The following is an 11256-nucleotide window of genomic DNA, read 5'->3' on the forward strand; positions in this document are numbered from 1 at the left end:
TTAAAGGGCCTGGGGCTCCCAGCAGGGGCTGGGGTAGGGCTGGGGTAGGGCTGCGGGGCGCTGGGGGCTATTTAAAAACTCCAGGGTTCCCATTGCTTCTACCGCCCCGGCCCTTTAAATAGCCCCCAGAGCCCCCCCGCTTCCCCAGGGCTCCCTCAGCTATTTACAGGGCCAGGGCGGTGGAAGCAGGTGAGCCCCGGGCCATTTAAATAGCCCCCAAGCCCCAGGCTGCTGCTGCTACCCCGGTGCTGTGGGAGGGAGGAGGGGGCACTTACTGTACAGGGTGGGCTGTACCCTCTGTACCTGCACCCCCTGCCCTGCCTGCACCAGCCCCTGCCTCCAGCCAGCCCCACAGCCCCTGCCCACAGCCAGCCCATCTCCAGCCAGCCCCGCACCCCCTGCCCTGCCTCCAGCCAGCCCCTGTCTCCAGCCAGCCCTGCACCTCCTGCAGCCAGCCCTGCACCCCGTGCCCTGTCTCCAGCCAACCCCTGTCGTACCCCCTGCGGCCCTGCCTGAAGCTAGCCAGCTCCCCACACCCCCTGCCCGCACCAGCCTTACACCACCGGCCCTGCAACTCCTGCCCTGCCTGCAGCCAGCCCCACACCTCCTGCAGCCAGCCCCGCACCTCCTGCCCTGTCTCCAGCCAACCCCTGCTGCACCCCCCTGCCTGAAGCCAGCCAGTCCCGCACTCCTCTGTCTCCAGCCCTGCCAACCCCTGCTGCATGCCCTGCGGTCCTGCCTGAAGCCTGCCAGCCCCACACACCCCATCTCCAGCCAGCCCCGCACCCCTTGCCCTGCCTGCAGCCAGACCCTACCTCCAGTCAGCCCCTGCCCTGCCTCCAGCCAGCCCCATGTCAACTGGTGCCTGCAGTTCCCAGGGCAGTAACCCTGCACACCTGCTTCAATGAGGGGGGCAGGGAGCAGCTGGAACCCACACATGTGCACACCGTAGGGTGACCAGACAGCAAGTGTGAAAAATCGGGACGGGGGTGGGGGTTATTAGGATCCTATATAAGAAAAAGTCCCAAAAATTGGGACTGTCCCTATAAAATCAGGACATCTGGTCACACTAGCACAGCCCCAGGGAGTGGCAGGGACCCACACATGTAAAACGGAATTCGTTTCTAGTTCAGGCCCATCTTTTTAAAAAAGAACTTTAGGTAGGGTTAACATACACCTGTATTTTCCTGGACATGTCAGGCTTTTTGGTTCTTAAATCACTGTCTGGGAGGAATTTTTAAAATTTAAAAATTTAAAAATTCCTCCTGGGAAAATACGGATGCATGGTAACGCTATTGGTACAAAAAATACATACTGTGGCACATCCCTTAAATCAGAACTTTTTATAGGGAACCGGTTCCTAAGGAATGAAAGCCTTTTTATATATATACATATATATATCTATATAAATTTTTAGTTATCCCTGCCGGGGCCCAGCTGAAAATGACTCCCCAGAGTTCGAGAACTGTCCCTGTTCTCATTGGACAGATGGGGAGACGCCTGAAGTACAAAGAAGGGAAGTGACCTTCCCAAGGGCCTACACAGCAAGGTGGTGGCAGAGCCAGAAAGAGAAGCCAACAGTCCTGACTCCTGTTCTAATGGACAAAAAAAACCCAGAGAAAGGGCTAGAGCCCAGGAATCGAGTTGGTGGGGAAATTTCATTGAAACCATTTCTGTCAGAAAATCCCCTTCAGACTAAACCAGTTTGTTTCTCGAAATCAAAACAAGTGGGATGAAAGTTCTTTGCACAAATATTTTGTTGCAAAACAAAAGCATCTCCTGTTTGTCACAGTGTGTTAAATTGTCTCCTCTCACACAAAGAGGAGACACTTAGATCTCAAACATTAGATAAGATGCTTCAGTCTGAGCTAAGTAATTGCTGCTCTTAACAATTTCAAAATAAAAAAATACAAATGAAATAGACTATTTCAGCTATTCTATTATGTCATAATCTGCTCGGAGTAAATGTGATAGGACACCTCATATTATGCACTACTCCTAGTGACACTCTCCAATGGATCCCCACCCACCGTGAGGTAGGTAGGAGCGGATCATTATTATCCCTACTTGAAAGAGGAAGAAGCTAAGGCTGAGAAAGGAGAATTAACTTGTCTTAGGTCACACAGCCAGCCAGTGGCAGAGTTGGGAATAGGACCCAAGAGCCCTGATTTTCAAACTGACCATCGGATCTTGAATTTCAGACACTGAATGACCTGAATAAAGTGTTCTCAGATGAGCTCCAGACCAACAACAGTGCACAATAAATATTCAGCAAGTATTTGAGGAGAACTGCAATGTTAGATAGAATCATGAACTGCTCAGAGACAATTAATGCAGAGAAGCAGCAAAATCCATCAAACATATGACTGGTTATGACTTATTTCCTTGGGCTTAAAAGAGAACAACAAGGACCTGAGTCTCCTCCCTGTCAATAACCCCCTGCTCAGCCAATCAGGGTAGAGACTGAGGACGGGAGGCTGAGGGTTCTCGCCCAAAGGATGGCCCAGGTCACCGGTGGGGATCACTGCCTGAGCACTATTTCAGCCCCACACTTTCAGGTGGACCTCCCACAGTGGGAGCTGCAGAGCATTCCCCTGAGACAGATACGCACACCCCTCCTGGTGTTGGGAGGGGAACAGGAGAAAGGACAAAAGAAGCAAGAGACAAAGAGAAAGGAGGGAAGGATGGATGGAGGAAAAGGTGAAACCAAAAGGACAAACCCTAATGACCCCAGTGATTCTAAGGGACAAAATCCCAGGTGCGCAATAAAATTCTGCCTCCTTAAGCTCGTGTTTTCCATGCCTAGAATTCAACGGTCACCAGATGGATCAGACTGAACAGGTTTCAAACCTCGAGGAGGCTCTTACCTTCTAAACAGGGATGGCTGTTTTCTAGTAAAATCAGGAAAAGGGAAGGAGAAAACTCGAAAGAGGCTCCTCCTGGCACTCACGTACGTGAACCGAATACTCTCTCAGTCCTCAAAGAGAGACCTGGAGAAGGAGACTTGCTGAAGCAAAGCCACAGGGGTCTCTGAGGTTTCCCTGGCCCCTCACCCCATCCTGCCTGGCTGATGTCAGCAACTCTCTGTGAGGTCACCACCTCCCCACCACCTTTCACCAATAGTCTGAGGTCCTGCAAAAAGCCTTTGTGATGTCACTGCCACACCCCTCCCTAGCTGTGCCAATGTCCTGCCCCTGGCCAGGCACTTTGGAGGTTTGAGCTACTCCCTGTGGATCACCCCACTCAAGGAGCGTTCGTTCTAGGAAGCAAGCCGGCTTGATAGGAAAACATCAGATGCTGCTCCCAATGCTATACTCAGTTTTTCAGAAATTAGTCGACTTTATGGCCAGAAGAGACCACTAGAGCATCTAATCTGACCCCCTGCATATCACAGGCCTCCTGTATGACACCAGAGCTACTTTTGGGGCAAACACATTCCAGAAAAGCATCTAGTCTCCATTAGATGACATCAGGAGATGGTGAATCCATCACTTTCCTTGGTAGCTTGTTCCTGTGGTGAATCATCCTCGCTGTTGAATATTTGTGTCTTATTTCTAATATGAATTTGTCTCTTTTCACCTTCCAGCCACTGGGTCTTGTTATGCCTTTCTCTCCTCGATTAAAAAGCCCTTTAATGCCCAATCTTTTGTCTCCATTAAGGCCCTTCAACACTTCAATGAAGTCACATTTCATCTTCTTTTGATAAGCTAAACAGGTTGAGCTCGTTCAATAGCTCCCTAGAAGGCATTTTTCTCCAGCCCTCAGAACACTTCATGGCTCTTTGGTCATCAGACTCCTGAACTGCAACTGGATGTGGTTCTTGTTCTTCTGCACAACATAGCTCCTGGAGAAGAGGGATCTGCAAATGTACATTCGTGTGATACCTTTGTTTAACTGATGAAAACATAAACTAGACACTTAGAGGATTGGAACTGATTTCAGCTGATGGACAGCTTTGCTAGGTTTTTATGCATTTGGACAGCAAAATGTTGAGTGTTTACATTGATATCAAGGACTCCTGTATAGAGGAGCCCCTGAACATAATGGAGAATGGAAATGAAAATGTTTTCCTTTTTTTAAATAAAAGAAAGAAGGTTATAAGAGAACACTGGGGTTTGAACTGAGGACTACTTGAACTGCAGTCAAGCATTCTAACACTGAACAATATCCCCATGACACTAAGAGTATGGAATTGTGATGTCTAGGACTTTGAAGGACAAACCCTGATTCATTGAGGTCCTTTGCCTTTCCCAGACCACAGGTGGTTTTAAAAATGGGGTTTGATTAAACTTCTTAAATGTGGTAACCACCACAGCTTGCGCACCCACCGATATAGCTTCTCCCACTGACATAGCTGCCACCTCTTGGGAAGTGGATTAACTACACCCACAGGAAAACTCTCTCCCCTCAGCATAGAGCAGTGGTTCTCAAGCTGTGAGTCAGGACCCTAAAGTGGGATGTGACCCTGTTTTAATGGGGTCGCCAGGGCTGGCATTAGACTTGTTGGTTCCTGGGGCTGAAACCAAAAGTCTGAGCCCCACCACCCAGGGCTGAATCCCTCAAGCTCTGGTTTTGCCCTCCCCTAACTGGGGCAGGGCTCAGGCTTTGTCTCCTCTGCCTGTGATCAGTGTGGAGGTGCTTCTTTCTAGGGTCATGTAGTAAGTTTGTTGGTTTTTTTTTTTTTTTTGGCAAAAGGGGGTTGCCATGAATGGAAGTTTGAGAAACCCTGGCATAGAGCCTCTGAGTATGTCTAGACTTGGCTCCCTGTGGCAGATCAGACATTGAAAGTACAGCCATGGAGACGCCACACACCAGCCTTGCCTAGCAGGAAAGAGTCAAACCTCCACAGAAAGACGCCTGTTGTTTTCTAACCCATCTCCCTAAGCCCTCAGCCACCACCACTTAACAAAGGGGCTTTTCTACACGATGGTTCTGGTCTCACTGAAGGGTCATTTCCAATTGTTTGCTCAGACCAGCATTAGGGAAAATGGTGCCCTGGGCAAAGCTTGTACTTTGGCACTTCCCCATTGCCCCTGGATGATCCCCACTCCCCCTTTACCGCTAGCTCCTGCACTCCCAACCCTTGCACCTCCTTCACCCCTAACTCCTGCCCCTCCTGTGCCCCCTTTGCCCTTAACTCCCTGGGCCACCAGCCATTGCCCCTCTCCTGCAGCCCCTTCACATGGCTCCAGTGCTGGGGGCCCTGCACTTGTTCTCCCTTTCCCTGGGCTTTGGCATCACTAGCCCCTGATTAGCGAGTAGGGTTCAGTGGTCCCCAAAAAGTGGAGCATGACTCTTAGGGGGACACAGAGGAACAATCATGGAGTCAGTGAAATCAATTGAGCTTCTTCAGTCTCTCGCTGTAGACATATCCCTTGTTTTTAAAGGCAAAAATCCTGATCTTACCAATGGGAGCTTCTGCTTCAATGTTCAGTTTGGGAAAGGATTTGGCTGCGCTCAGAGATCTGCTCGCGGGTTACAATCTGCGATCCGAAGGGCCAAACGCAAACAGCGTTTAGATGGGACCGTTAGTGCCGCCCCCGTGTGGCCAAAGGTTAGAACTGACGAGCAGAGTTTACAGCTGGAGCCTGGGACGCTCCTGAGCAAACTGGGCACGAAGCCTCTCGCGCGGGACCCTCGCTGTGCAGCAGGAGGCGGAGGGAAGCTGATTGTCAGGGCTCAGGGCAGCTCCCTGCCAGGCTGAGCCGGTGTCTGTGCTAAGCTCGGCATCAATCAGGTGATTCTGGGCAGTTTGGGGTCCCCAGGCTCCCAAAGGAGGGTGAAGCAGGTCACCCCTGGAGCAGGTTAAAGCTGAAGGGTGACAGTGGGGTTGCTGCCCCTGTGAACAGCTGCTGTAGCACCGCCTGGGCAGGACAGGGAGAGCCAGTTATACCCCCCCACAGCCTGTATCGGGGGATGGGAGCACTCACACCCTGGGGACCCACCCACCAGAGATCTACTGGGGGGGAGAGTGGCACCCACACACCCAGGATTTTGTAGGGGGGGACAAGGGCATCCACACTCTGGGATCCTCTGCAGAGGGACGGACACCCACACATCCAGGATTCTGTATGGGGGGCAGAGGTACCCGGACACCTGGGCAGGGGAAGGGGGCACCGAAACATCCGGGATCTTACCTGGGAGGACAGCGGTGCCTGCAGCTCGACATGAGATGGGGGTGGGGGGAGAAGGAGCATTTCCCAGTTCCAGGCTGTCCCCGTCTGGCCAAGGCACAGAGCTCACAAGCAGATTTTAAAGCTCCAGCTGCCAGGTTGTGAAACAAGCCAGGCTCCGTGGCTGGTGCCTGTGATCCCAGCTCCTGGGGAGGCTGAGACTGGCGGATCGCTTGAGCTCAGGAGTTCTGGGCTGCAGGGGGCTGTGCCGATCGGGTGTCCACACTAAGTTCAGCATCAATATGGTGATCCTGTTGAAGCTTGGGGTCCCCAGGTTGCCTAAGAAGGGGTGAACTGGCCCAGGTTGGAAACAGAGCAGGTCAAAACTCCTGTGCCGGTCAGTAGTTGGATCACGCCTGTGAATAGCCCTTGTGGCATAGCCTGGGCAAGACAGTGAGACACGGTCTCTTTTTATACAGACACCCCCCCCGCAGAGCCTGGAGGGGGAGATGGGAGCACCCACATGCTGGGGATTCTGAATTGGGGGGAGGGACACACCCAAGCAACACAGATCTTGAAAAGAGGAACAGCAACACCCACAGAGACTGGATGGGGGCAGCGGAACATGGGAGCTAGTTCATGGGGTGGGGGACACACCCATATGCTCCATTGCACCATTCTTAATGAGAAGAACGGGGGCATCCGCACAACACGGATCCTTAATGGGCGGGGGGACACCCACACACTCCACTGTTAACCCGGAGGGACAGGGGCACCAGACACCCCCAGTAGCATGGAGAACACCCACATCCACTGGATCCCTCATGGGAGGTAAGACAGAGGGGATTGTAATGGGGCCCAGCGCACCCACGCACCAGGGATTGTTAAGGGTTGAAGGACCAGGGACACCCACACACACTGAGATCATGTCCTTGGAGGAACGCAAACCCTCCACAGAAGGACCTGGTCTGTTCCATGATGGCAGCCCAGCCTGGGTGAGTCAAAGTCTCTTTTTATACAGCCACGCCCCAGAGATCCTGACTAGGGGGAGAGAGACACCCACCCACTTGAGATCCTTAATGGTCTAGGGTGCACCCACACACCAGGGATTCTTATGGGTGGGAGGAATGGAGACAGCCAGACACACTGAGATCACTTCCTCCAAGGAGCCTGGGCCAGACAGGGAGACACAGTCCCCTTTACAGATCTGCCAGACAACCTTCCTCCCACTCCCTCCACACAATGTTCTTATCTGGAGGTGAAGCCAGGGAAACCACACGGAGGATTCTTATCTGGGGAACTGGGGGGACCCACTTACCACCAGAGATTCTTAAGGGCAGGAGGAACAGGGACTCCCACCTCTGCAGCATGGGGGTGGGTCACCTGCTGGGATCATCTGGGCATATTTCACCTCGTCAGTTCCCTGCCATTGCCTTGGGGGCCCCTTGTTCTCTGCCTCTGGCACCCAGTTTAGCCTCCTTCCTGAGGGCTGAAACGCTTTGATCTATCTAAGGTCTGTGGGATCAATACGTGTCATTGTGTAATTCTGTGTTATTCGGGGGTCAGACTAGCTGAGCTAATGGCCCCTTCTGCCCTTAAACACCATGAAAACATTTCCCTGGTTTCTCCTTGCGCCTGACAGACACCACGGTGAGGGGCCCGATAGAAGATCCCGCACACAGCGCTCTGGCTCTTACTTTACTTGGGGACGTCAGCACTTTCCTAGCAAAGCTGCTGCTAAAGCGCTGGATTTGGGGAACGGTTCAGTTCCGATTCAGAGATCTGCCTGCGGGGTGTGAACCTGCCACGAGGAGCGGGAAACGCAACCAGCACCGGGAGGTGTTGGCTGAGCTCCAGGCTGCCCCCGTGTGGCCAAAGCTTAGAACTGAGCAGCGGAGTTTAAAGCTGGCGCTGGGAGGGACCTCAACACGCGGGGCACGAAGGCTCCTGTGTGTAACGCTTGTTGGGTGGGCAGCTGAGCGTAGCTGATTGCCAGAGTTCAGGGCTGCACCCCGGGGTGCTGAGCAGGTGTCTGTGCTCAGGTTGGCATCACTATGATGGTATCTGGGAAGTTTGGGGCCACCAGTTCCCCCTAGGGAGAGGGGAGCCAGCCCAGGAAAGGATGCTTTCAAAACTCTGGTACCAATTGGCAGTGGGATTGCCCCTGTGAAGAGCCGCTGCAGCCCCGCCAGGGAGAGCCGGTCTCTCTTGATGCAGCACCCCGCCATTCCTCACGACGAGGGTTGTGCTCAAAGTTCTGTGCCCCATGTTTTTACCTCCATGTGAAGCGCACAGTGCAAATAACCCTCAGCGCATCAGCTCAGTTCCAGGCTCCACTTCCACCCGCTCAGGCAAGATGGTGCAGAGGAGCCCCTGGGTGGCTGTGGGCCTGGGGACGATGGCTTTTGATTTTTCGGCCGTTCTGCTACGGGCAGCAAGGCCAAACGTCAGATGGCCGACTCTCCCGTCCACCACGCTCATCAGGAGCCCTTAGTCGACAGGCTCGGAGAATGCGGGCATCGCCCCCCACTACCTCTCGCATGCAAAGCGAGCGCTCTGCCGCTTGAGCTAATTCCCCGCAGCTGGCCTGACTCTCAGGCACCGGGCAAAAAAAGGCAAGAGCTCTGTGGCCTTAAGCAGAACACAGCCTGAAATGGGGGGGAGGGGGGCGTGCTACCCAGAGCTGGGGAAGGGGGTCCGAGTCCCAGCCACGCTCCTTGGTACAAACACCAACGCTCCCTCCCTGGAGTGTGTCTGGGCTGAGAGTTAGCCCCTGAAACAAGCACCAAACTTCAGAAGACAACGCAGGGATAGATCACTTGACGATTGCCTGCTCTGGCCATTGCCTCTGAAGCGCCTGGCATCGGTTACTTTCAGAAGACGGGATAGTGGCCTAGCTGGACCATCGGTCTCACCCAGGAGGGCCGTTCCTATCTTCACCACTTTCCTCTAACCCAAGCAAAGCCAGGAGCAGGCCCAGCTCAGCAAATCTAGCAGACTCCCTGGCCCCCGGCCCAGCATACAGCAAAACGACCCTGCCTCCACCAGGATAGACAGCCACCGACTCCCTCTTCCAGACCAACGCAGCCCTTCCCTGCTTTGGCTGTCTCCAAGCTGTCTGCATGCTCTGCTCTGCTCCACGGCTGCCATGCTGCCTGAGATCAGAAGGCTGCGAGGTCTCACGGTCTCAGCTGAGCTGGTATGGCGTGCCACCCCGCCCATCTCCTCATTCCCTTCATGGACCCCTGGGATGTGAGTAATTCTGTATTTGAGTGACTCTCCCTCCCGGCCAATGAGCTTGGCGTAGAGTAGCAGGGAGGGAGGAGGAAAGGGATTGTGCTCCAGTGAGAGCTCAGAAAGAAAGGTGCAGGTCCCCCACTAGAGCCCAGCCCAGCAGAGCAAAGCAGAGCAGAGCAGGCTGGAGAATGTGTGTCTGGGTCTGACTACTTCTCCCATACTCTTCCATTTGAGCTAACTTCCCCCAGCTGTCTCCAGCCTCCCAGTCAGCACAAGGGGGAGAAAGGCCGGGGAGGAAGAGCTTTGTGCTCCGCAAGGGCTGGCTTTTTGGGAGGCCAAGCGGGGAGAGGGATGGAGGCCACTGGAGGAGCTGAGCCGGCTTCTAAAAGAAGGTCCTGGGGCTGCCTTGTTGCTGGAGAATGCGGGTATTGATTCCGCTGCCTCTCGCATGCAAAGCGAGTGCTCTACCACTTGAGCTAATTCCCCTACCTTGGTAGGTGGGGTCTCGATCCATCAATTCGATAACGGAGGCCACATCGTTCCCCGCGCCAGCCAGTGACTCCTTCCAAAAGGGTCAGGCAAGGCACGGCTTGCCATTGGCTGGCTAGCTCAGTTGGTTAGAGCATGGTGTTAATAACGCCAAGGTCATGGGTTCAAGCCCCATGCTGGCCACTCCAGGAGGGAGAGGGTGGCTTCTGCTCTTTTGGCTGACTGCTAGGGGTGGCAGAGGCCAAAACCAGGTGGGCCGGGAGCGGGCAAGAGCCCTGCTGGGCGCAGGCGCTGGGCAGGACTAAGCTCCTGACACCTCCTTGGGCTCCCCTCCCTGGGCTCCTCGCTCCACCTGCTGCCTGAAAGGAACTTGGAGACGGGTGAGCCTGGCCGGCTGCCTTCCAGGCTCATAGGAGGCCAGGCTTGAGCTGCCCGCCCGCGAAGCCAAAATCGTAGGCCTGCCGGCTCGCCCCCAGTGTCCACAGAGGTTTGACCTGATGGCCCGAATTCTTGCCGGCCGCCAGCTCCACCCAAATGTACCCGACGCCGGATCACGCTCCCCAGCCCAAGCCACAGAGGAAGGCTTAATACTCGGCACCCCAACCTAGGGGAGAGGCTTCACACTCCGCCGGCGCAGGGTGACCTTTGGGACTTCCCTGGACACCATCCTCCCACCGCCCACAGCCAAACCCCCCAAGCCCACCCCTCCGACAGGAAGGAGCAGGAGGACCACTCCGCCCAGGGGCACCACCACTCGAAGTCAGCTTCACTTGCTTTCTCTTCTACCCCTTTCCTCCCAAGTTATGCGCGCCTCACGGGAGCCGGCCCTGGGAAGACACAGGCACGGCACTCTGACTGGCGCAAGCCAAACGCCCACACCGAGAGTTTAGCACGGGCTCTTGAGGCACTGGAGGAACCCCATGCAGACGCACTGACAGAGCTAAGCTTTACGGCCAAGGGCCCTACCTGTGCAGAAAGCCAACTTGCTTGTGAAAAAGACTCCTCTTTCGGCTCCCCTTCCAAACTTCCAAATGCCTCCAAATGGGAAAACACACACACTGAAACACCCAAACGGTCCTAACGCTGGGGCCAGGCGAAAAAGAAAAGCAAGGAAAAGATTTCTAAATGGCCACCCTGCCAGAGTCGTACAGCTCCGCACGTGAAACCCATGGGAGGGACATTACACAGAAAAGGGGAATGGAAAGCTGCCCAAATTGAGATGCTGTGGAAAGCTACAGCCCCATCGCTACTCCTACTCTGCACACTTCTTGCAACAGCTGATGAACGGCCAGGTGCTTTTCGCATCCAAGCCCACACCAGGGGAAGACCTTGAGAAGTTTCCCGTGGCTTGCCTGGTTCAGCTGGTCAGAGTGCGGCACTCGTGGAGGCAAGATGGTGCAGAGGAGCCCCTGGGTGG

At 54.4% G+C, this 11256-nt stretch overlaps 1 non-coding gene across 1 annotated transcript; it reads left to right on the forward strand.

The window, feature by feature from the left end:
• The first annotated feature begins 9948 nt into the window (after window positions 1–9948).
• On the forward strand, window positions 9949–10022 carry TRNAI-AAU. Its single transcript has one exon. It is a non-coding gene; the product is annotated as a tRNA-Ile (tRNA).
• Window positions 10023–11256: the final 1234 nt, after the last annotated feature.

This window comes from Mauremys mutica, unplaced genomic scaffold (genome assembly GCF_020497125.1).
Source record: "Mauremys mutica isolate MM-2020 ecotype Southern unplaced genomic scaffold, ASM2049712v1 001302F_np12_obj, whole genome shotgun sequence".
In the NCBI taxonomy this organism is placed as follows: domain Eukaryota; kingdom Metazoa; phylum Chordata; order Testudines; family Geoemydidae; genus Mauremys; species Mauremys mutica.